The 23021-nt window shown below is 38.0% G+C and overlaps 1 protein-coding gene and 1 pseudogene across 1 annotated transcript in view; one reads left to right on the forward strand and one right to left on the reverse strand.

Annotated features, from left to right (window-relative positions):
• LOC139184219 (craniofacial development protein 2-like) overlaps positions 1 to 23021 on the reverse strand; it is a 290608-nt gene that overhangs the window by 81186 nt on the left and 186401 nt on the right. The gene's annotated exons all lie outside the window — the stretch shown is intronic.
• On the forward strand, positions 8971 to 9852 carry LOC139184218 (craniofacial development protein 2-like; annotated as a pseudogene).

The raw sequence follows: 23021 nt of genomic DNA on the forward strand, positions 1-23021 counted from the left end.
GGGTCTGCCCCCGCTCACGGCGCGTGTAGCCTCCCTGTCCACACTGCTCGGACTCTAGGTTGTTCCACCGGGAACAATCCGAGGCTGGCCCTGGGCTGCATGCACCTCCCAGGTCCAAGCCGCTCAGGTTCAGGCACTCGGGTAGTCCTCAGAGGCGCAGACTCAGTTGGGCCTGCGTTTTGTGCTCTTCCCAGGTCCGAGCGCCAATTTGTTCTTCCCAGGCGAGCGCCAATGCTGCGACTTATCGCCTCCCCGCCACTCGGTTATCTGGATGTAAAACCGTTGCACCTTCTCAGGCAGATGTTGACCGTCCAGACCCCCAAGAAGTTTTAGTTAGCAAAGAAGCCTGCTTACAGTTTTATAGATAATGTCTCTCTGGGGCTGCAATTGCCCCCTTCCGGCTCTGGCTGCCTGTCACCGGAGGGGGAAGGTCTGCAGCCGGCTATCTCTGTTCAGTCCTTTGTTCCGTGCGCGTGCCTGGCGGTCTTAGGTTAGGGCTGGCTTTTCTCGTGGTAGGTATCCCACAGTCTGGTTTGCTAGCCCAAATTATTTCGCTCAGATAGCGCTCAGGGTATTCAGGCCAGATTCTTACTCTCAGCGATGCAGCCCACGCAGCGCCTCCCTGCCCAGCCCCGGTTTGCTAATGGCGGATGCAGGCGTCTGCGCTGCTTCTCTGCTGGGGGAGTTACCGTAGGGCTCGCAATCTGCGAGTTTTAAATTGTTTATTTATTTTTTCTCCCTGTTATGTTGCCCTCTGTGCTTCCAAAGCTCGGCACAGATTCGGCAGTGAGAAGGTTTCCTGATGTTTGGAAACTTCTCTCTTTTTAAGATTCCCTTCCCGGGACGGAACTCCGTCCCTCCCTCTTTTGTCTCTTTTTTTTTGTTTTTAATATTTTTTCCCTACCTCCTTTCGAAGAGTTGGGTTGCTTTTCTGGGTGCCTGATGTCCTCTGCCGGCATTCAGAAGTTGTTTTGTGGAATTTACTCGACGTTTAAATGCTCTTTTGATGAATTTGTGGGGGAGAAAGTGTTCTCCCCGTCCTACTCCTCCGCCATCTTGGCTCCTCCTCCATTGTGTTTAATGATAGACAAAAATTATTTTTTAATCTTAAATATACAGCCTCTGTAACCTAATCTTTATGGCTCAGAGAACAACTGCTAAAAAGTGATTTGAGTAAAACTCTTGAGATTCTAGAGTAAAAAGCTAACAGATCCTCTCTCAAAAAGCATTGATAAGACTGAAAAATAAAATTATCCAAAACTAACATTTCAGAATTTTGAAATGGACCAAAGGTAAAATTTCACTGGAAATGGACTGATGGCATATCACAAATTGAGATGGGTTTATTCTAGAAAAAAAGCCTAAATCTTGGGTCATAACTGTAGGCGTCTGTGGGGTTTTAGCCTGGAACTGCTTCCAACCCCCCACCCAGCACCATCAGCTACATAGATCTACTAGGGTCAGGGCAAGCTGTGAAAACCAGCAGTTTTATTGCCTGAAAGGGACACTGACTTAGAGAAAAAGTTAAAAAAAAAAACAAAAGTGCTCCTAGGAACTGCCAAAAAGAGTAGTGCTCCCTTCAGCAGCACATATACTGGAAAAAAAAAAAAAAAAGAGTAGCCACCTTGATGTTAACAGGATGGGGAAGACCAAGATCACAGCTGACCTGAGTCAATGATCCTAGATAGCGCTAGTAAAAACAGGCGGACTAGCTAGAAATTTAACAGGATGATTCAGAGAATGAGAGTCATGTATTGGGTTTTGATAAGCTACTACATACCCCTGGTAACCTGAGACTGCACATAAGGACATGGTCAGGCAAGAGGGAAATCACACACACTTTGCTAATTAGGAGGTCATGCACACGTGCAGAGGTAAAACAAGAGGGCTGAGCAATGACACTTGCCCTGGTGGTCCAGTGGCTAAGACTTCGCCTTCCAATGCAGGGGATGAGGGCTTGATCCCTGGTTCTTAGGGAACTAAGAATCCCGCATGCCATAGGGAGTAGCCAAAAATTAAAAAAAAAAATAAATAAACACAACATTGTAAATTAACTGTACTTCAATTTAAAAAAAATTAGAAGAGGACTGAGCAGTAAATAAAAGTCAGGGAAGATTTGTAAACTGATAGAACTTTGAATGCATCACCCCAACCACACATATATCCATTGGCAAAGGGTGGAAACACTACCAATTTGAAATGTTTGAACATGAAGGAAATGTTACCCCTAAATATGCTACTTTGGCACAAGGTTTATTTTGAATTGAAGGCAGTTGAGAAGCAGATAAAAGAAAAGATCCCTGCCTTCTTTCTCTCTGCCTAAAAGCAGGACACAAGTTTTCAAAGATGTCTCTCCTCTCCTCTCTACTAAAAAGGATGAAAGTCTGTCATTGGAGACAACTTTAGACCCTATTAGCCCAATGCCTTTTATCTACCATTATTTTCCCATATATTTACATTCCTATAGTTTGATGCTCTTGAGGCCTATAATTGCTTTCCTTTGTCATTTCTTTACCAATTTATTGTACTTTGTTGGAGGTACATTATAAGTCTGAATTCTAAGCCAGGTCTCTGAGTTACTCTTCCTAGAACTACATATATATATATATATATATATAAATATATATATATATTAAGTTATATATATATAACATAAGTTAATTTATACATATATATATATATATAAATTAACTTATGTTTTTATTTTATCTTATTAATCTTTTATTATAGAACCTCAGACAAGAATTTAAGATAAATAGAGGAAAAAATTTTCACCCCTACAAACAAAACTTTGGCCAAACACTGGCTGAATATCAAGTCATGCTTGCTTAAGAGTGACTCCAAGGAAATCAGATTTTAAAATACATACAAAACTTAAGGAAAAACAGTGAAAAAAAAAAAAATGCTAAACAGAGACATCAATGGCTACACATCAAGGGGGAGACAGACTCCACAGAATTAGTCCAGGCAGCTTCCTTGAAAAACAAACAAAAAAAAGAGCAACAAAAAATCCAGAAAGGGAAAAATCAGAATACAAAATTATATTAAAAATTTCCAGTTTCAACAACAAAAAATATATGTGGAAAAAATAGGAAAGTTTGATTCTTCTTGGGGGAAGAAAAAAATAGGCAATTAGAAATGTTTCTGAAGGTTCCCAGATATTGAACATGGCAGAGAAAGATTACAAAACAGCTGATAAATATATTTAAGATACTAAAAGAACCATATTTAAAGAATTAAAGGAAGTTATTATGACAAAGACATATTAAATAGACAATTTCAATAGAAAGCATTTTTAATGAAAATCCTGGAGTTGACAAGTACAATAACCAACTACTAAATCTGACTTTAGGAAAAGTAGAAACAATATTCTTTCATTTACTCTTTCATAACATTCCCTAAGGCCAATATAAATAAAGACAACAAGAAAATAAATTACAGAACAATATCCCTTATGAATATAGATGTAAAATTTCCTCAACAAATATTAGCAAGTCAAATCCAATAATATTTGATAATGATTAAACACCATGGCTAGAAACAGGGAAAGGAGAACTACAAGGCTGCATATTGTCACCTTGCTTATCTAACTCCTATGAAGAGTACATCATGCAAAATAACAGGCTGAATGAAGCATAAGCTGACATCAAGATTGCCAGGAGAAATATCAATAACCTCAGACATGCAGATGATACCACCCTTATGGCAGAAAGCAAAGAGGAACTAAAGAGCCTCTTGACGAAAATGAGAGAGGAGAGGAGAGTGAAAGAGCTGGCTTAAAACTCAACATTCAAAAAACTAAGATCATGACATCTGATCCCATCACTTCAGGTCAAACAGAGAGGGAAATAATGGAAACAGTGACAGACTTTATTTTCTTGGGCTCCAAAATTACTGCAGATGGTGACTGCAGCCATGAAATTAAAAGATGCTTGCTCCTTAGAAGGAAAGTTATGACCAACCTAGACAGCATATTAAAAAGCAGAGACATTACTTTTTCAACAAAGGTTTGTCTAGTCAAAGCTATGGTTTTTCCAGTAGTCACGTATGGATGTGAGAGTTGGACTATGCAGAAAGCTGAGCACCGAAGAATTGATGCTTTTGAATTGTGGTGTTGGAGAAGACTCTTGAGAGTCCCTTGGACTGCAAAGAGATCCAACCAGTCCATCCTAAAGGAGATCAGTCCTGAATATTCATTGGAAGGACTGATGCTAAAGCTGAAACTCCAATACTTTGGCCACCTGATGCAAAGAATGGACTCCTCAGAAAAGACCCCAATTCTGAGAAAGATTGAAGGCAGGAGGAAAGGGGAGACAGAGAATGAGATGGTTGGATGACATCACTGACTTGATGGACATGAGTTTAAGCAACCTCTGGGAGATGGTGATTTACAGGGAAGCCTGTTGTGCTACAGTCCACGGGGTCGCAAAGAGTCAGACATGACTGAGCAACTGAACTGAACTGAAATACCATGACCAAGTGGGATTTATCTTTGAAATGTAAAGTTGGTTTTCTATCTCAAGATCAATCAATGTAATACGTTTATTAAAGAACAAAAATCATATGACCATCTCAATAAATACAGAAAAGACATCTGATAAAAATTCAACATATTCACAACTTAAATTCAACCAAAAAGGAAAAGAAGACAGTCTTCTTCAACTTGATAAAGAGCATTTAAGAAAATATATGACTAATATCAAACTACACTTTGCTTTCCCATTAAGTTTGAGAACAAGGCAAGACTGTCAGTGTCTGCTCTGCTGTCATCTCTTCTATTTGACATTGTACTGGAGTTCTTGCCAGTGCAATAAAGCAAAATAATAATAAAACAATAATAGAAAGGAAGAAGTAAAATGAAAAAAGTAAAACTGTAAAAATTTCTTCCTGCACAGTAAAATCTTTATAAAATTCTAGCAAATACAAAAAACACTGCTACAACAAATAAACATATCAGCAGGTTCACAAAATACAAGACTAATATTTAATAACTCATTGTATTTTACACATTAACAATGAGCAATGAGAAAAGGATGAGGGGAAGGGACAGTTAGGGAGTTTGGGATTGACATGTACACACTGCTATATTTAAAATGGATCACCAATAAGGTCCTACTGTACAGCACAGGGAACTCTGTTCAATGTTACCCAGCAGTCTGGATGGAAGGGGAGTTTGGGGCAGAATTGAGACATGTATATGTATGCGTGTGCTCAGTCACGTCTGACTCTTCCCAGTTCCATGGGCTGTTGTAGTCTGCCAGGCTCCTCTGTCCATAAATTTTCCAGACAAGAATACTAGAACAGGTTGCCATTTCCTACTCCAGAGATCTTCACAACCCAGGGGTTGAACTTGGGTCTCTTTTGTCCCCTGTATTGGCAGGCAGATTCTCCACTCAGTAGAATACTATTCAGCAACAAAAAGGAACTAACTACTGATCCATGCTACAATTTGCTCAGAAATATTATCCAAAAGACAAAAAGATTATATATTGCATAAATCCACTTAACTGAACTGTTCCAAACAAAAAACTGAAGAAATAGGCAGTAGATCAATCACTTTCAAGCAAGGAGGTAGGAGCAGAAATTGACCAGCAACAGGCAAGAGAAATTCTTTGAGTTGATAGAAATGTTCTAAAATGGAATTATAATTGCAAAATCCTATAAATTGACTAAAATCATTAAATTTTACACTTAGAACAGATGGATTTGATGGTATGTGAATTTCACTTTAAGAAAGCTACTAAAGTAAATGATAGATAAAAAATTAAGTGACTAGGGGTATAATTCAAGCCACTTGCAAATAATATGGCCTGAAATTATGCATAGGACTCTATCCTTCCTTGATTTCCCTTACAGTAGGGGATGGTGCAATCAGTTCTCTGTCAACTTCAAATCATGATTTGGAAGAGATCTGGGAACTTAACTAAATAAAGGAAACAAGTGACACAAGTTGTTTTAAACAAGTCTTTAAAATAAAGTTTTAAAGACCAACTGAAAACCTAAACCACAGTGTATGACCATAAAAAGATTAAGATCACACACAGGTCACTGAGCACTAAATTTCATTACACTCCATTTTAATCACAGATAATAGATAAATGAAACCATGAATGCTGATATCTCTGAGCCCTAATGTGAGCATCAAAAAGAATCTGAGTCAATTGTTCTAAAAGTCAGAAAATTTAAATATTCACACTTTGCATCCTTCTCTCTTTCCACACAAAGAAACTGATAAACTGAGATTTCTGAAGTCACTGTTTTCCCAGATAAAATACTTCAGAAATTCTTTTCCCACATTTGTAACAATTTAATAATTCTCATTTCTTACCTGAGAAAGACAAATAAGACTTTTCCTCTTTCTAAGGATTAAATTGGGGTGAGGAAAGCAGGTTTCTCTAACCCTACATACATTCAAACAAAATATGGATGTTTTACTGATATTTATTGATACTGGACTTATAACCACAAAACTTTAAAATACTATCATATTAGGCATTGAAGACTTTGAAATGCTTAGACACAAATATTTAATGGGCAGTGTTGTACGCACTGAGCAAGGGTTTAAAAGCAAACAGTTGCTTACAGAATGTGTATTGTTATGGAAGCTGCAGTAAGGACAAAGAAAATAAGATTAGAAAACATTATCATAATGGATAAGAGCTCATTTACAAACTCCATACAAAACCTTTCTTCCTTGAGTTATGCTTAAAATCAACCTGATCTCCTATTGGTATCATCAAGTTCAAAATAACTCTCCTGAGGTTTTAGGAGCCAGGTTGATTTTTATATTTATCTTGCTTACCCAGGATTCTCATTGAGCCTGAGTTACAGGATGTGGGGAGGAGTATTACAGAATCTGTAACAAATTGACCTTATTTAACAACACTAAGAGATTACCAAAGATCTTTAATACTAGCGCTTGATTTCTATTTTTATAAAGATGGACTCATTCTGCTTTTCAAAACTAAGCTGGAAGGCGATCAGTTCAGTTCACTTCAGGTGCTCAGTCATGTCTGACTCTGCGACCCCATGGACTGTAGCACACCAGGCCTCCCGGTCCATCACCAACTCCTGGACTTTACTCAAACTCAGGTCCATTGAGTCAGTGATGCCATCCAATCATCTCATCCCCTGTCATACCCTCTCCTCTTGCCTTCAATCTTTCCCAGCATCAGGGTGTTTTAAAATGAGTTAGATCTTCGCATCAAGTGGCCAAAACATTGGAGTTTCAGCTTCAACATCAGTTTTTCCAATGAACATTCAGGGCTGATTTCCTTTAGGTTGGACTGGTTGGATCTCCTTGCAGTCCAAGGGACTCTCAAGAGTCTTCTCCAACACCACAGTTCAAAAGCATCAATTCTTCTGCATTCAGATTTCTTTATGGTCCAGCTCTCACATCCATACATGAATACTGGAAAAACCATAGATTTGACTAGATGAACCTTTTTTGCAAAGTAATGTCTCTGCTTTCTAATATGCTGTTTAGGTTGGTCGTAACTTTTCTTCCAAGGAGCAAGGGTCTTTTAATTTCATGGCTGCAGTCACCATCTGCAGTGATTTTGGAGCCCCCCAAAATAAAGTCTGACACTGTTTCCCCATCCTTTTGCATGAAGTGATGGGACCAGATGCCATGATCTTAGTTTTCTGAATGTTGAGCTTTAAGCCAACTTTTTCACTCTCTTCTTTCACTTTCAGCAAGAGGATCTTTAATTCTTCTTCATTTTCTGCCATAAGGGTGGTGTCATCTGCCTACCTGAGCTTATTGATATTTCTCCTGGCAATCTTGATTTCAGCTTCTGCTTCATCCAGCCCAGCGTTTCTCACAATGTACTCTGTATATAAGTTAAATAAGCAGGGTGAGAATATATAGCCTTGATGTACTCCTTTCCTGATTTGGAAACAGTCTGTTGCTCCATGTCCAGTTCCAACTGTTGCTTCCAGACCTGCATACAGATTTCTCAAGAGGCAGGGCAGGTGGTCTGGTATTCCCATCTCTTTCAGAATTTTCCACAGTTTGTTGTGGTCCACACAGTCAAAGGCTTTGGCACAGTCAATAAAGCAGAAGTAGATGTTTTTCTGGAACTCTCTTGCTTTTTCAATAATCCAACAGATGTTGGCAATTTGATCTCTGGTTTCTCTGCCTTTTCTAAATCCAGCTTGAACATCTGGAAGTTCATGGTTCACATACTGTTGAAGCCTGGCTTGGAGAATTTTGAGCATTACTTTACTAGTGTGTAGGACGAAAGCAATTGTGTGGTAGTTTGAGCATTCTTTGGCATTGCCTTTCTTAGAGACTGAAATGAAAACTAACCTTTTCCAGTCCTGTGGCCACTGCTGAGTTTTCCAAATTTGCTAGCACATTGCATTCAGCACTTTCATAGAGTCATCTTTTAGTATTTGAAATAGCTCAACTGGAATTCCATCACCTCCACTAGCTTTGTTCATAGTGATGCTTCCTAAGGCCCACTTGACTTCACAATGCCAGGATGTCTGGCTCCAGGTTGGTGATCACACCATAGTGATTATCTGGGTCATGAAGATCTTTTTTGTACAGTTCTTCTGTGTATTCTTGCACCTCTTCTTAACATCTTCTGCTTCTGTTAGGTCCATACCATTTCTTTCCTTTATTGTGCCCATCTTTGCATGAAATGTTCCCTTGGTATCTCTAATTTTCTTGAAGAGATCGCTAGACTTTCCCATTCTATTGTTTTCCTCTATTTCTTTGCATTGATTGCTGAGGAAGGCTTTCTTATCTCTCCTTGCTATTCTTTGAAACTATGAGCCATGTCATGTAGGGCCACCCAAGACGGTTGGGTCATGGTGGAGAGTTCTGACAAAATGTGGTCCACTGGAAAAGGGAATGGCAAACCACTTCAGTATTCTTGCCTTGAGAACCCCATGAACAGCATGAAAAAGCAAAAAGATAGGACACTGAAAGATGAACTCCCCAGGTCGGTACGTGCCCAATATGCTACTGGAGAACAGTGGAGAAATAACTCCAGAAAGAATGAAGAGAGAGAGCCAAAGCAAAAACAACACCCAGTTGTGGATGTTACTGGTGATAGAAGCAAGGTCCAATGTTATAAAGAGCAATATTGCACAGGAACCTGGAATGTTAGGTCCATAAATCAACACACGTTGGAAGTGGTCAAACAGGAGATGGCAAGAGTGAACATCAAAAATTTTAGGAATCAGCGAACTAAAATAGAGTGGAATGGATGAATTCAACTCAGATGACCATTATATCTACTACTGTAGGCAAGAATCCCTTAGAAGAAATACAGTAGCCATTATAGTCAACAAAAGAGTCCAAAACGCAGTATTTGGCTGCAATCTCAAAAATGACAGAATGATCTCTGTTCATTTCCCAGGCAAACCATTCAATATCACAGTAATCCAAGTCTATGCTCTGACAAGTAATGCTGAAGAAGCTGAAGCTGACGGTTCTATGAAGACCTACAAGACCTTCTAGAACTAACACTCAAAAAAGATATCCTTTTCATTACAGGAGACTGGAATGCAAAAGTAGGAAGTCAAGAGATACCTGGAGTAACAGGCAAATTTGACCTTGGAGTACAGAATGAAGCAGGGCAAAGGCTAACAGAATTTTGCCAAGAGAAGGTACTGGTCATAGCAAACACCCTCTTCCAACAACACAAGAGAAGACTCTACACATGGGCATAACCAGATGGTCAATACTGAAATCAGATTGATTATATTTATTGCAGCCAAAGATGAAGAAGTTCTATACAGTCAGCAAAAACAAAACTGGGAGCTGACTGTGGCACAGACCATGAACTCCTTTTTGCCCAATTCAGATTTAAATTGAAGAAAATAGAGAAAACCACTAGACCATTCAAGTATGACCTAAATCAAATCCCTTATGATTATACAGTGGAAGTGAGAAATAGATTCAATGGATTAGATCTGATAGACAGAGTGACTGAAGAACTAGGACAGAGGTTCATGGCATTGTACAGGAGGCAGGGATCAAGACCATCCCCAAGGAAAAGAAATGCAAAAAGGTAAAATAGTTGTCTGAAGAGGCCTTACAAATAGCTGTGAATAGAAGAGAAATGAAAGGCAAAGGAGAAAAGGAAAGATATACCCATTTGATTGGAAGGCAATGAGAAGTTTTAATAGAGAAATCCTTAGTCACATTCACTTTAAGACAGGAATGGGCTGTGAGCACAGACTAAACTTTCAAAATAAAGCTACTTGTGAAATAAAAGAAGCCCTCTTGATGTGCTGTTCTGTTTGTTAAAGGTACAGAGCTCAAAACTGCATCATCAATGCTACAAATAGCCAGAAGTATGGAGTACACGTCTGTGGGACATCTCTCATAAAGACCTCCTGTGTATTCTTAGCACAAGTGAAGAGGAGCAAACCTCTCTGTTCACTGACTGCTTTTCTAGATTATATCCTGTCCATATATTCATAAGATGATTTACTTTTCCCCTCCACTATATAAAATTACAGCCTCGTATTTTCATTTGTCTGTTTTTAGATGTTGATGTTATTACTGCTTTCTTGAGTCTTGAAGTTAGCCATCAATAAGAAGACATTAAGGTATTTGTGTTTATTTTGATCTTTCTGGATACTTAGGATAAATAATGTTTCAGTGCAAAGACCTCTGAGGTCAATTGACTTGAGTAGAAGTCTAGGTTTTGTCACTAACCAGCTGTGAAAACTGGGGAAATTTCCTTAATCTCTCTAAGCTTCTCTAGAGTGGTGGAGAGATGATTTTTTAAAATGGCATATATAAACTATGACAAAGCCTGACTGAGAGGGTTCATTCAGTAAGACAAACAAGAGGACATTTTTATAATTAAATCTGAGTGTTTGATCTTAGGAGTTACCTGACTCCTGCAATTCAGTTTATGCATTATGGAACAATTAAGGCTGTAGAAAAATGCATTATACTGAGAATTATCCAGATCTTAATGCCTGTTCTACCAAGGAAGGGGTGAGCAAACTATTGCCCAGAGGACAACCAGTCTACTACCTGTTTCTGCAAATAAAGTCTCATTAGAACACACTATATCTAATAATCACATACCACCTATGACTACTTTTACTTTGCAAAGGCAGAGTTAAATAATTATTACAGAAACTGTATGGCCTATAAAGCCAAAAATATTTACTATCTGATTTTTCTGAAAAAGTTTACTTACCCCTCCTGATATTAGAGCTTGCTATGCAGGCGCATACAGCAAAACCAGTACCAGAACCTATATAGTCAGAGATAATTTCAACCTTAATCATTCAAACTTAATCTACTAAGAAATTATAAGCAGGGAAAAAATAAACTGTGGCTGATAACACTTTGACAAAAAATTCCAGGAGAATATGCCATGATTATGATTCCAGTAGAATTTCTTAAAGATCCTACATTCTGATTGGAGGGTAGGGAGATGTTGAATGTAAAGTAAAACTTTCTTAATGTATTTTCCAACTTAAATTATCAACACTCAAGTAATTTGCAGAAGAACAAGTTTATTCCAAAACAGACTTATTTCCTGAGTGACAGCTAGGTATCAAAGAATCTACAGAAGTGTTATCTCACGGGCACTGAGACATTTTTTATGTATATCTGTTTTTAAAGTTTAAACAATGAACACTGCACAAAAGACAGAGACTCATGGAAAGATAGCAGTCTATCAGCCTTTCTTAATCAGTATTTCATGAGATCATTAAGAACTGATGGTCCAAGATATCCGTTATATATAGTGAATCAATTTATCTCCTATGTATCTAGAATGGTAGTAGTATACTATCCTTAGGAGAACTCAGGAACGAGTAGCTCAATCATTTTCTACACACCTTCCGTTCAGTTCAGTTCAGTTCAGTCGGTCAGTCGTGTCCAATTCTGTAACCCCACGGACTGCGGCACGCCAGGCCTCCCTATCACCAACTCCTGGAGTTTACTCAAACTCATTGAGTCAGTGATGCCATCCAACCATCTCATTGTCTGTCATCCCCTTCTCCTCCTGCCTTCAGTCTTTCCTAGCATTAGAGTCTTTTCCAGTGAGTCAGTTCATCGCATCAGGTGGCCAAAGTATTGGAGTTTCAGCTTCAGCATCAGTCCTTCTAATGAATACTCAGGATCTTCTATTATGCCTTAGTTTTTTCATAGAACACTAGTAGACAAAAGCTGGTACTTACTGGGTTGGACTATGATTTAGTCACACTTTCTTGACAAGATGTATAATGCCCTACTCTCTGTCTCCAGACTTGACCATCAAGGAATGTCTATGGGTTGTGAATTAGATCTAAACCAACTAGGATGACAGATTATAAAGAAACCACAGAATCATCACAGCTCTGGAGTTAAACACATACTAATGGTGAGACTTTGGTAAACTAAATATAATGCTTGCTGTGCTGTGCTTAGTCACGCAGTCATGTCTGACTCTATGTGACCCCATGGACTGTAGACCACTAGACACCTCTGTCCATGGGGATTACAGTCCATGGGGATTCTCCAGGCAAGAATACTGGAGAGGGTTGCCATACGCTCCTCCAGGGGTTCTTCCCAACTCAGGGATTGAACCCAGGTCTCCCACCCTGCAGGCAGATTCTTTACCATCTGAGCCACCAGGGAAGCCCCATAATGGGCTTACAACTTAGTAGGGGCTCAATAAATGATCATGGTTATTAATTTTTCCTACAACTACATCCAATTCTCAAAATCATCTAGTAGAAAGAACCATCTTGCTTTAAATGCACCATACCATAATAGCCAACCAAAGTCTTGTAAGAGAATGTTTAGAAGATGAGAATGAAGGAAATACTTGAGAATATTTTAGATTTTCAGTAAGTTACTGAGTCAGAAATCAAAGATGTAAGTGACTAAAGAATCACTATTCTTACCATCCTTACTTAGAAAATAATGCAATTTTATAATGCCTGAATTTTTAAACATGGATTTAAATCTTAATAGAAGAAACAATGTTTTACAATTCTAAGTAGAGTATAACCTTTATTTTTTTTAATTTATTTTTTAACTTTACAATATTGTATTGGTTTTGCCATATATCAAAATGAATCTGCCACAGGTATAAAAATTCTGAATCACCATTGTGTATACCTGTAACTTACCCAATATTGTACATCAACTTTTTCTCAATAAAATTAATTGGAGGACCAGAGCATATAGGTTTATTGTTATATGAAAGTGAGAAGACTCTTCATGCTACAAGAAAATTTACTGGTAATTAGGAAAATACAAATAAAATGAAAATGAGAGAACGTTTCCACACATTTTTATTTGTAAAAACTAAAAATAAATAATAAATATCGATTGTTACCAATGGATACAGATAAATACTCTCACACAGATAGAACTATATATTGGTTCAGTAGTTTCAGAGGGTAATTTAATATCTGTTTTTTGTGCACATCTTTTCACTCAGTAATTCCACTTCTATGAATCCGTGCTGCAAAATTCTGACATGTTTGAAGATATGTGTTCAAAAATATAATTGTATATTTTTGCAATTAAAAACAAACAAAAATTCCATCAATAAGGAAATGTATACAGCAATTATGATTATACTATGTCATGGACACAATACAACCATTTTAATCATGAAATAATTTTTATATGCTACTTTGAAAAATCATCCCAGATATACTGTTAATTGTAAAGAGACTTTAAAAGAAACAAATTCCAGAACAATCTCCACAGTATACTATTATTTTTGTTGATAGGGTGCATTTGTGCACATGTGTGCACATACATAATTCCAACTGCAAAGAAAAGTATGAGGAAAGAGATATACCAAACAGATAATAGGATTCTATCTGGGAAAAAAAAAGGATGGACTTGGGAAAAGGTGAATAGAGAAGAGTTAATAGTTTTACACTCTACTTACTAATTATTTTAAAATTATTTAAAATTTCCATCAAGCACACACTACTTTTGCAATCATAAGTACTTTGAATCATTACTAACAGATATGGTATCTATTGTTCCTACTTAGTTCAAATATAGATCTAGAAGTTCCACCTAATAATGAAGGTTTCTATCAATATGTCAGAAAATCCAGTTTTTCAAAAGTAAAGAACAATAAACATTTTAGGATAACTATACTGACAAAGAAAAGGATGCCTAATTTTAAATTCAGCAAGCATTCATTTAGTACTAGCAATGTGTCAATCATTGAGTTCCTTGGCATTGAAAGATTAATAAAACATATAGACCCTTGCTTCAAGGAGTCCTCAGGTTAGTTGAAGCATCTGGCATATAGACAGATTGCTTCAATATCCTAGGACAAATGCAGAGATTGAATCATCAAAAGGCTATAACAACAGTGAAGAGGAGGCCCAGAAAGGAAGTCTGGATAATGTCTGCTCATAAACTCTAAGGAATTATCTCTAGGAACTGAGAGTCATCCATCTAACTGCAAATAAGCCCAATTAAAAACCAAAACACTAATAACTCTTCAGTATATTTTTCTACTTAAGGAGTAGAAAATTAAAGATCCATGTCAATACCATGTTACACTTTAGCTTACTAAGAACAAGTTAAAAGATTTGGAGTTACATGTTTATTTATTTCTTGTTGAGTTCCCACCAATATGTGTGTCACACTAAGTCACTTCAGTCGTGTCCCACTCTTTGCAATCCTATGGACTGTAGCCTGCCAGGCTCCTCTGTCCATGGGATTCTCCAGGCAAGAATACTAGAGTGGGTTGCCATGCCCTCTTCCAGGGGATCTTCCCAACCCAGGGATTGAACCCGAGTCTCTTACAACTCTTGCATTGGCAGGCAGGTTATTTACCACTAGTGCCACCTGGGAAGCCCTGCCACCAATACAGTCATAGGCAATTATTCAGTCATTTATAGTTTATAAAGCATCTACACGTACATCATTTCATGTCCTCCTTACAATTTTTGTGTTAGATGGGAGGAATCTTTTCCACTAAACAGATTAGAGAAGGGACGATTACAGAGGTTACAGTAGACTGTCCCTAGTCAGATGACATTCTGCCAAAAAATGGGGCATTTTTCTTCATCTGAAGGAAGATTCTGGATTTGAAAATACAATATTTAATAATTAGAGAAAATATAATAAAGTGTTTCTGTTTTCTCCATAACAAACAGCAGGACTTTTTAATGCCTTGCTTACATGATTACAGTAATTATCGTGGTAACAAGAGTAAAACATACTGTTAGAAAAGGAAAAAAAAATATCACCCTAACTTCCCTGAGAACCTCTTAGAAAACACTTAAAATGGCACCTTATATTTTTTCAACTCTTAATTATTTCATGCAATTGTCCCTCCAACCAAAGCTCCTTTTACTGATAATTTAATTTTCCATTTCCATGAATTACTTCACCAAGTTACTACATCAACTGTGTGACATTCAGGAAACTAAACACAAAGTAGTTTATTTAAAAAAGGAAAGATTTAGAATCACTTAATATAAATTTCAAGAATATGTATGTTTCGGGTATGTATTGATCTAAGGGTTCAAATAATGACATAAGGACCCAGATCCTTTCTTCCCACTGGTTCTGACCTCCTCAATGTTGGCATCAAATCTCAGAGGGCAAAATAATTGCCAAGAGTTCCAGACTACAGGCTTCCAGGTTCAAATCCAATAGGAAAAGTGCTTATACTTATCTTAGCAACCCAAGAAATTTTTGTTTTGCCTCATTGACTTTTATTGAGTGACATATTTATTCCTAAACTTTGGTCAGAATAAAAGTGATGCTTTTAATGGTTAGGCATAAATCTCAAGTCAATCCCTGAAACTAGGGATGAGCCAATGTCACACAAAGTACACAGAATGAGAAGGAAAACAAAGTGTATCTCCCCAGGAAAATCAGCTTACAGTTGCCAGAAGGAAACTTAATGGATTTTGAAAGGCAGAAACAATAGTCATTCATGACAGATCCACATCGGTCTTATATTAAACTGCAAGCTCAATTTTGTATTAACTGAAGCCTGAATGCTGATTTTGAAGCATAAAGGTACATAAGGGTAAGAAAAGATGCTATAGATCAGGTTCCCTGAGAAGCAGACTCTGAAATGGAGATCACTTGTATGAATTTCACTGGGACATGCATTTATCAACTTGTAAGTGGGAAAGGAAAGAGTACTGAGCAGTGGAAAAGTTTGAGCTCTGAAAATGTTGGTCTTAGTCAATCCCACAGGGAACTCTGAAGCTAGTATGGTCTCCAGAGCTGTCCTGAATTGAGGCAAGTAATTGACTCCCCACATTGTCCAGTATTGAATATAGGTTGCTCCTATATCCAATTACTGGATATAACCTTAGGTGAGACAACAGCCTTCCCTGAATTGAGTTCCTGGGAGACACTCAGTTGCACCCTTCCAGCAGACAACACTACCAAAAGCTGGGGGAAAGAGCAACTTGATACTGATGTAGCTAATCTCGACAGCACACTGCAGCATTCAAGGGTTTACCTCGTGTGCTACCCAGATCCATTGGTAGTGATAGGCAGCCTCCCCGATAGCTCAGCAGGTAAAGAATCTGCCTGCCAATGCAGGACACACAGGACATTTGGGTTCAATCCTTTGGTCAGGAAGAACCCTTGGAGGAGGAAATGGCAACCCACTTCAGTATTCTTGTCTGAAAAATCCCATGGACAGAGGAGCCTGGAGGGCTATAGTCCAAAGAGTCAGACATGACTGAGTGCACAAACACACAAATATGCACTTGGAAACATCTCCTTTAGCATTTTGGTTGCTCTCTTTTCCTGGGAAAACTTTCAAGTAGAAAGTTAGTGGGACAAACTATAGCCCTCCACCACTGCAACTATTCTCGGGGCCTCAACCAGTATTTATCATCTCCTTCCTTTACTACCAATTCAAGATTCTCCTCCGCCTGCCACAGCTAGTTCCTTTGCCAGTATAAGCCCATTTTCATCACACCTTTCTCAGGTTGCTGCCCTTGTCCACTTATGGTCAAAATTAGGCAGCAGAATACCAAGAGGTGCCCCCTGGATGTGTGTTTGAATCTGGTGTGTTCATTATATAAACACAATCCTACTTCCTCCTGATGATGATAGTCAATTATCCTTACCAGAGTGGTTCCCCCCCACCTCCGCTTTCTAATTTTTTGGCCCAAGGATATCACAGTGACTGGATCCTTAGTCATGGGTTAGAACTCAATGGGATGCTTTCTGGGTCTTCTGGTAGATGGATTCTCCCTCTGAGACCATAATCTCTAGACTCATAGAACCCAGAGGTATATGAATAAGAAAACAAATTTCTCAAAGGGTCTCAAAGTAATAGGAAGCAGGTCAACTCCTACTACCACTCTTTGGTTTCCAGACCTAAGCAGTTGACCTTGCTGGGGACACAGCATCATACAATGGTTATTGATTAAGAAAGATTGTATCTGATATTCTGTGCCCTTAGAAAGCTGTTCATTCATTACTTCATTACTCTGACAGGCCAGCAAATCTTGGTACAGGATGGAACAGTGAATAAATGGTCAAGCACTCACAGTTGCACCTCCTTTGTTGTAAAGTGGGTCTCTTGGTATGAAGCCATACTATGTGGAATTCTATGTCCATGGATTAAAGACTACTCACCCCTTGGATAGTGGAAATAGCTGAATCACTGTGGACAGGAAACTCAAAACCATACCCAAAATGTATTCCAATCCCAGTCAACATTAATCTCTCCTCATTCCATGGTAGAAGGGGTCCAATATAAACAACCTATTGTAATAACTATAAGTGGCTAGTTAATCTTTTCAAAGAATGGTGACAAATCAAGGGTCCAACATTGTCTCTGTTGCTGGAAGATTAGACATTAATCAGCAGCAACAAAGCTGAATTACCTGGGTGGTGCTGACAGGCTTCTAGACATCTTCAGGTATAATCACTGTTATCTATTTAGTTGTTTTATAAAATTTAGTACAAATTTTCTCTATCAAGCATTAATATAATGCAAAATCATTAATACAATGATTTCAGTAAAGGTGCAGTACACTAGATTAATATATCAGAAATAAACTGCTTTTTTATGCACTAACAATTTTAGCTATCAGGAAGAAAAATCAAGAAAAAAATTATATCCAAACTCTACTCTAGATTTTTAATTTTTGCTTTTATGTATTTGTTACCAATTTTGTACCTTTAAGAACCCAATCTTCAGTACCCATTTTTCACTAGGGAGCGAGATTACTGGCTTGACTGCTCTCTCTCCCTTTGGACTCTCCTTTTTCTCCACCAGGTCGCCTGTGTCTCCTCCCTAACCCCTCTCTACTCTACCCAACTCTGTGAATTTCTGTGTGTTCCAGACTGTGGAGAACACTTAGGGAACTGATTACTGGCTGGATCTGTCTCCCTGCTTTTCATTCCCCCCTTTTATCCTCCTGGCCACCTCTGCCTCCTTCCTCCTTCTTCTCTGTATAACTTCATGAACATCTCTGAGTGCTCCAGTTGTGGAGTGTACATAAGGAAGTGATTACTGGCTAGCCCACTCTCTCCTCTACTGATTCCACCTCATCTCATCTGGGTCACCTCTAACTCCCTCCTCCCTCTTCTCTTCTCCATGTAACGCTGTGAACCTCTCTGGGTGACCCTCACAGCAGAGAAACTTTTCATCTTTAACATAGATGTTTTATCAATGGTGCTGTATAGAAGGAGAAGTTTTGACACTACTGTAAAAATAAGACCGATAACTGGAAGCAGGAGGCTTAAGTCCAAACCCTGACTCCAGGGAACTCCTGACTCCAGGGAACGTTAATTGACAGGAGCTTATCAAACGCCTCCATACCTACACTGAAACCAAGCACCACACAAGGGCCAACAAGTTCCAGGGCAAGACATACCAAACAAATTCTCCAGCAACAAAGGAACACAGCCCTGAGCTCCAAGATACAGGCTGCCCAAAGTCACCCCAAAACCATAGACATCTCATAACTCAATACTGGACACTTCATTGCACTCCAGAGAGAAGAAATACAGCTCCACCCACCAGAACACCGACACAAGCTTCCCTAACCAAGAAACCTTGACAAGCCACCTGTACAAACCCACACACAGTGAGGAAATGCCACAATAAAGAGAACTCCACAAACTGCCAGAATACAGAAAGGACACCCCAAACTCAGCAATTTAAACAAGATGAAGAGACAGAGGAATACCCAGCAGATAAAGGAACAGGATTAATGCCCACCAAACCAAACAAAAGGGGAAGAGATAGGGAATCAACCTGATAAAGAATTCCAAATAATGATAGTGAAATTGATCCAAAATCTTGAAATCAAAATGGAATCACAGATTAATAGCCTGGAGACAAGGATTGAGAAGATGCAAGAAAGGTTTAACAAGGACCTAGAAGAAATAAAAAAGAGTCAATATATAATGAATAATGCAATAAATGAAATTAAAAACACTCTGGAGGCAACAAATAGTAGAATAACAGAGGCAGAAGACAGGATTAGTGAATTAGAAGATAGAATGGTAGAAATAAATGAATCAGAGAGGATAAAAGAAAAACAAATTAAAAGAAATGAGGACAATCTCAGAGACCTCCAGGACAATATTAAACGCTACAACATTCGAATCATAGGGGTTCCAGAAGAAGAAGACAAAAAGAAAGACCATGAGAAAATACTTGAGGGGATAATAGTTGAAAACTTCCCTAAAATGGGGAAAGAAATAATCACCCAAGTCCAAGAAACCCAGAGAGTCCCAAACAGGATAAACCCAAGGCGAAACACCCCAAGACACATATTAATCAAATTAACAAAGATCAAACACAAAGAACAAATATTAAAAGCAGCAAGGGAAAAACAACAAATAACACACAAGGGAATTCCCATAAGGATAACAGCTGATCTTTCAATAGAAACTCTCCAAGCCAGGAGGGAATGGCAAGACATACTTAAAGTGATGAAAGAAAATAACCTACAGCCCAGATTATTGTACCCAGCAAGGATCTCATTCAAGTATGAAGGAGAAATCAAAAGCTTTACAGACAAGCAAAAGCTGAGAGAATTCAGCACCACCAAACCAGCTCTCCAACAAATACTAAAGGATATTCTCTAGACAGGAAACACAAAAACGGTGTATAAATTCGAACCCAAAACAATAAAGTACATGGCAACGGGATCATACTTATCAGTAATTACCTTAAACGTAAATGGGTTGAATGCCCCACCAAAAGACAAAATGGCTGAATGGATACAAAAACAAGACCCCTACATATGTTGTCTACAAGAGACCCACCTCAAAACAGGGGACACATACAGACTGAAAGTGAAGGGCTGGAAAAAGATTTTCCATGCAAATAGGGACCAAAAGAAAGCAGGAGTAGCAATACTCATATCAGATAAAATAGACTTTAAAACAAAGGCTGTGAAAAGAGACAAAGACGGTCACTACATAATGATCAAAGGATCAATCCAAGAAGAAGATATAACAATTATAAATATACATATGCATCCAACACGGGAGCACCGCAATATGTAAGGCAAATGCTAACAAGTATGAAAGGAGAAATTAACAATAACACAATAATAGTGCGAGACTTTAATACTCCACTCACACCTATGGATAGATCAACTAAACAGAAAATTAACAAGGAAACACAAACTTTAAATGATACAATAGACCAGTTAGACCTAATTGATATCTATAGGACATTTCATCCCAAAACAATGAATTTCACCTTTTTCTCAAGCGCACATGGAACCTTCTCCAGGATAGATCACATCCTGGGCCATAAAGCTAGCCTTGGTAAATTCAAAAAAATAGAAATCATTCCAAGCATCTTTTCTGACCACAATGCAGTAAGATTAGATCTCAATTACAGGAGAAAAACTATTAAAAATTCCAACATATGGAGGCTGAACAACACGCTGCTGAATAACCAACAAATCATAGCAGAAATAAAAAAGAAATCAAAATTTGCATAGAAATGAATGAAAATGAAAACACAACAACCCAAAACCTGTGGGACACGGTAAAAGCAGTCCTAAGGGGAAAGTTCATAGCAATACAGGCATACCTCAAGACACAAGAAAAAAGTCAAATAAATAACCTAACTCTACACCTAAAGCAACTAGAAAAGGAAGAAATGAAGAACCCCAGGGTTAGTAGCAGGAAAGAAGTCTTAAAAATTAGGACAGAAATAAATGCAAAAGAAACAAAGGAGACCATAGCAAAAATCAACAAAGCCAAAAGCTGGTTCTTTGAAAGGATTAATAAAATTGACAAACCATTAGCCAGACTCATCAAGAAACAAAGGGAAAAAAATCAAATCAATAAAATTAGAAACGAAAATGGAGAGATCACAACAGACAACACAGAAACACAAAGGATCATAAGAGACTACTATCAACAATTATATGCCAATAAAATGGACAACTTGGAAGAAATGGACAAATTCTTAGAAAAGTACAACTTTCCCAAACTGGACCAGGAAGAAATAGAAAATCTTAACAGACCCATCACAAGCACGGAAATTGAAACTGTAATCAAAAATCTTCCAGCAAACAAAAGCCCAGGTCCAGATGGCTTCACAGCTGAATTCTACCAAAAATTTAGAGAAGAGCTAACACCTATCCTACTCAAACTCTTCCAGAAAATTGCAGAGGAAGGTAAACTTCCAAACTCATTCTATGAGGCCACCATCATCCTAATACCAAAAACTGACAAAGATCCCACAAAAAAAGAAAACTACAGGCCAATATCACTGATGAACATAGATGCAAAAAATCCTTAACAAAATTCTAGCAATCAGAATCCAACAACACATTAAAAAGATCATACACCATGACCAAGTGGGCTTTATCCCAGGGATGCAAGGATTCTTCAATATCCACAAATCAACCAATGTAATACACCACATTAACAAATTGAAAAATAAAAACCATATGATTATCTCAATAGATGCAGAGAAAGCCTTTGACAAAATTCAACATCCATTTTTGATAAAAACTCTCCAGAAAGCAGGAATAGAAGGAACATACCTCAACATAATAAAAGCTATATATGACAAACCCACAGCAAACATTATCCTCAATGGTGAAAAATTGAAAGCATTTCCTCTAAAGTCAGGAACAAGACAAGGGTGCCCACTTTCACCATTACTATTCAACATAGTTCTGGAAGTTTTGGCCACAGCAATCAGAGCAGAAAAAGAAATAAAAGGAATCCAAATTGGAAAAGAAGAAGTAAAACTCTCACTCTTTGCAGATGACATGATCCTCTACATAGAAAACCCTAAAGACTCCACCAGAAAATTACTAGAACTAATCAATGATTATAGTAAAGTTGCAGGATATAAAATCAACACACAGATATCCCTTGCATTCCTATACACTAATAATGAGAAAACAGAAAGAGAAATTAAGGAAACAATTCCATTCACCATTGCAACGGAAAGAATAAAATACTTAGGAATATATCTACCTAAAGAAACTAAAGACCTATATATAGAAAACTATAAAACACTGGTGAAAGAAATCAAAGAGGACACTAATAGATGGAGAAATATACCATGTTCATGGATTGGAAGAATCAATATAGTGAAAATGAGTATACTACCCAAAGCAATTTATAGATTCAATGCAATCCCTATCAAGCTACCAACGGTATTCTTCACAGAGCTAGAACAAATAATTTCACAATTTGTATGGAAATACAAAAAACCTCGAATAGCCAAAGCTATCTTGAGAAAGAAGAATGGAACGGGAGGAATCAACCTACCTGACTTCAGGCTCTACTACAAAGCCACAGTTATCAAGACAGTATGGTACTGGCACAAAGACAGAAATATAGATCAATGGAACAAAATAGAAAGCCCAGAGATTAATCCACGTACATATGGACACCTTATCTTTGACAAAGGAGGCAAGAATATACAATGGATTAAAGACAATCTCTTTAACAAGTGGTGCCGGGAAAACTGGTCAACCACTTGTAGAAGAATGACGGATTAAAGATCTCAACGTAAGACCAGAAACTATAAAACTCCTAGAGGAGAACATAGGCAAAACACTCTCCAACATACATCACAGCAGGATCC

This window comes from Bos indicus, chromosome 7 (assembly GCF_029378745.1).
Source record: "Bos indicus isolate NIAB-ARS_2022 breed Sahiwal x Tharparkar chromosome 7, NIAB-ARS_B.indTharparkar_mat_pri_1.0, whole genome shotgun sequence".
NCBI classification, from domain to species: domain Eukaryota; kingdom Metazoa; phylum Chordata; class Mammalia; order Artiodactyla; family Bovidae; genus Bos; species Bos indicus.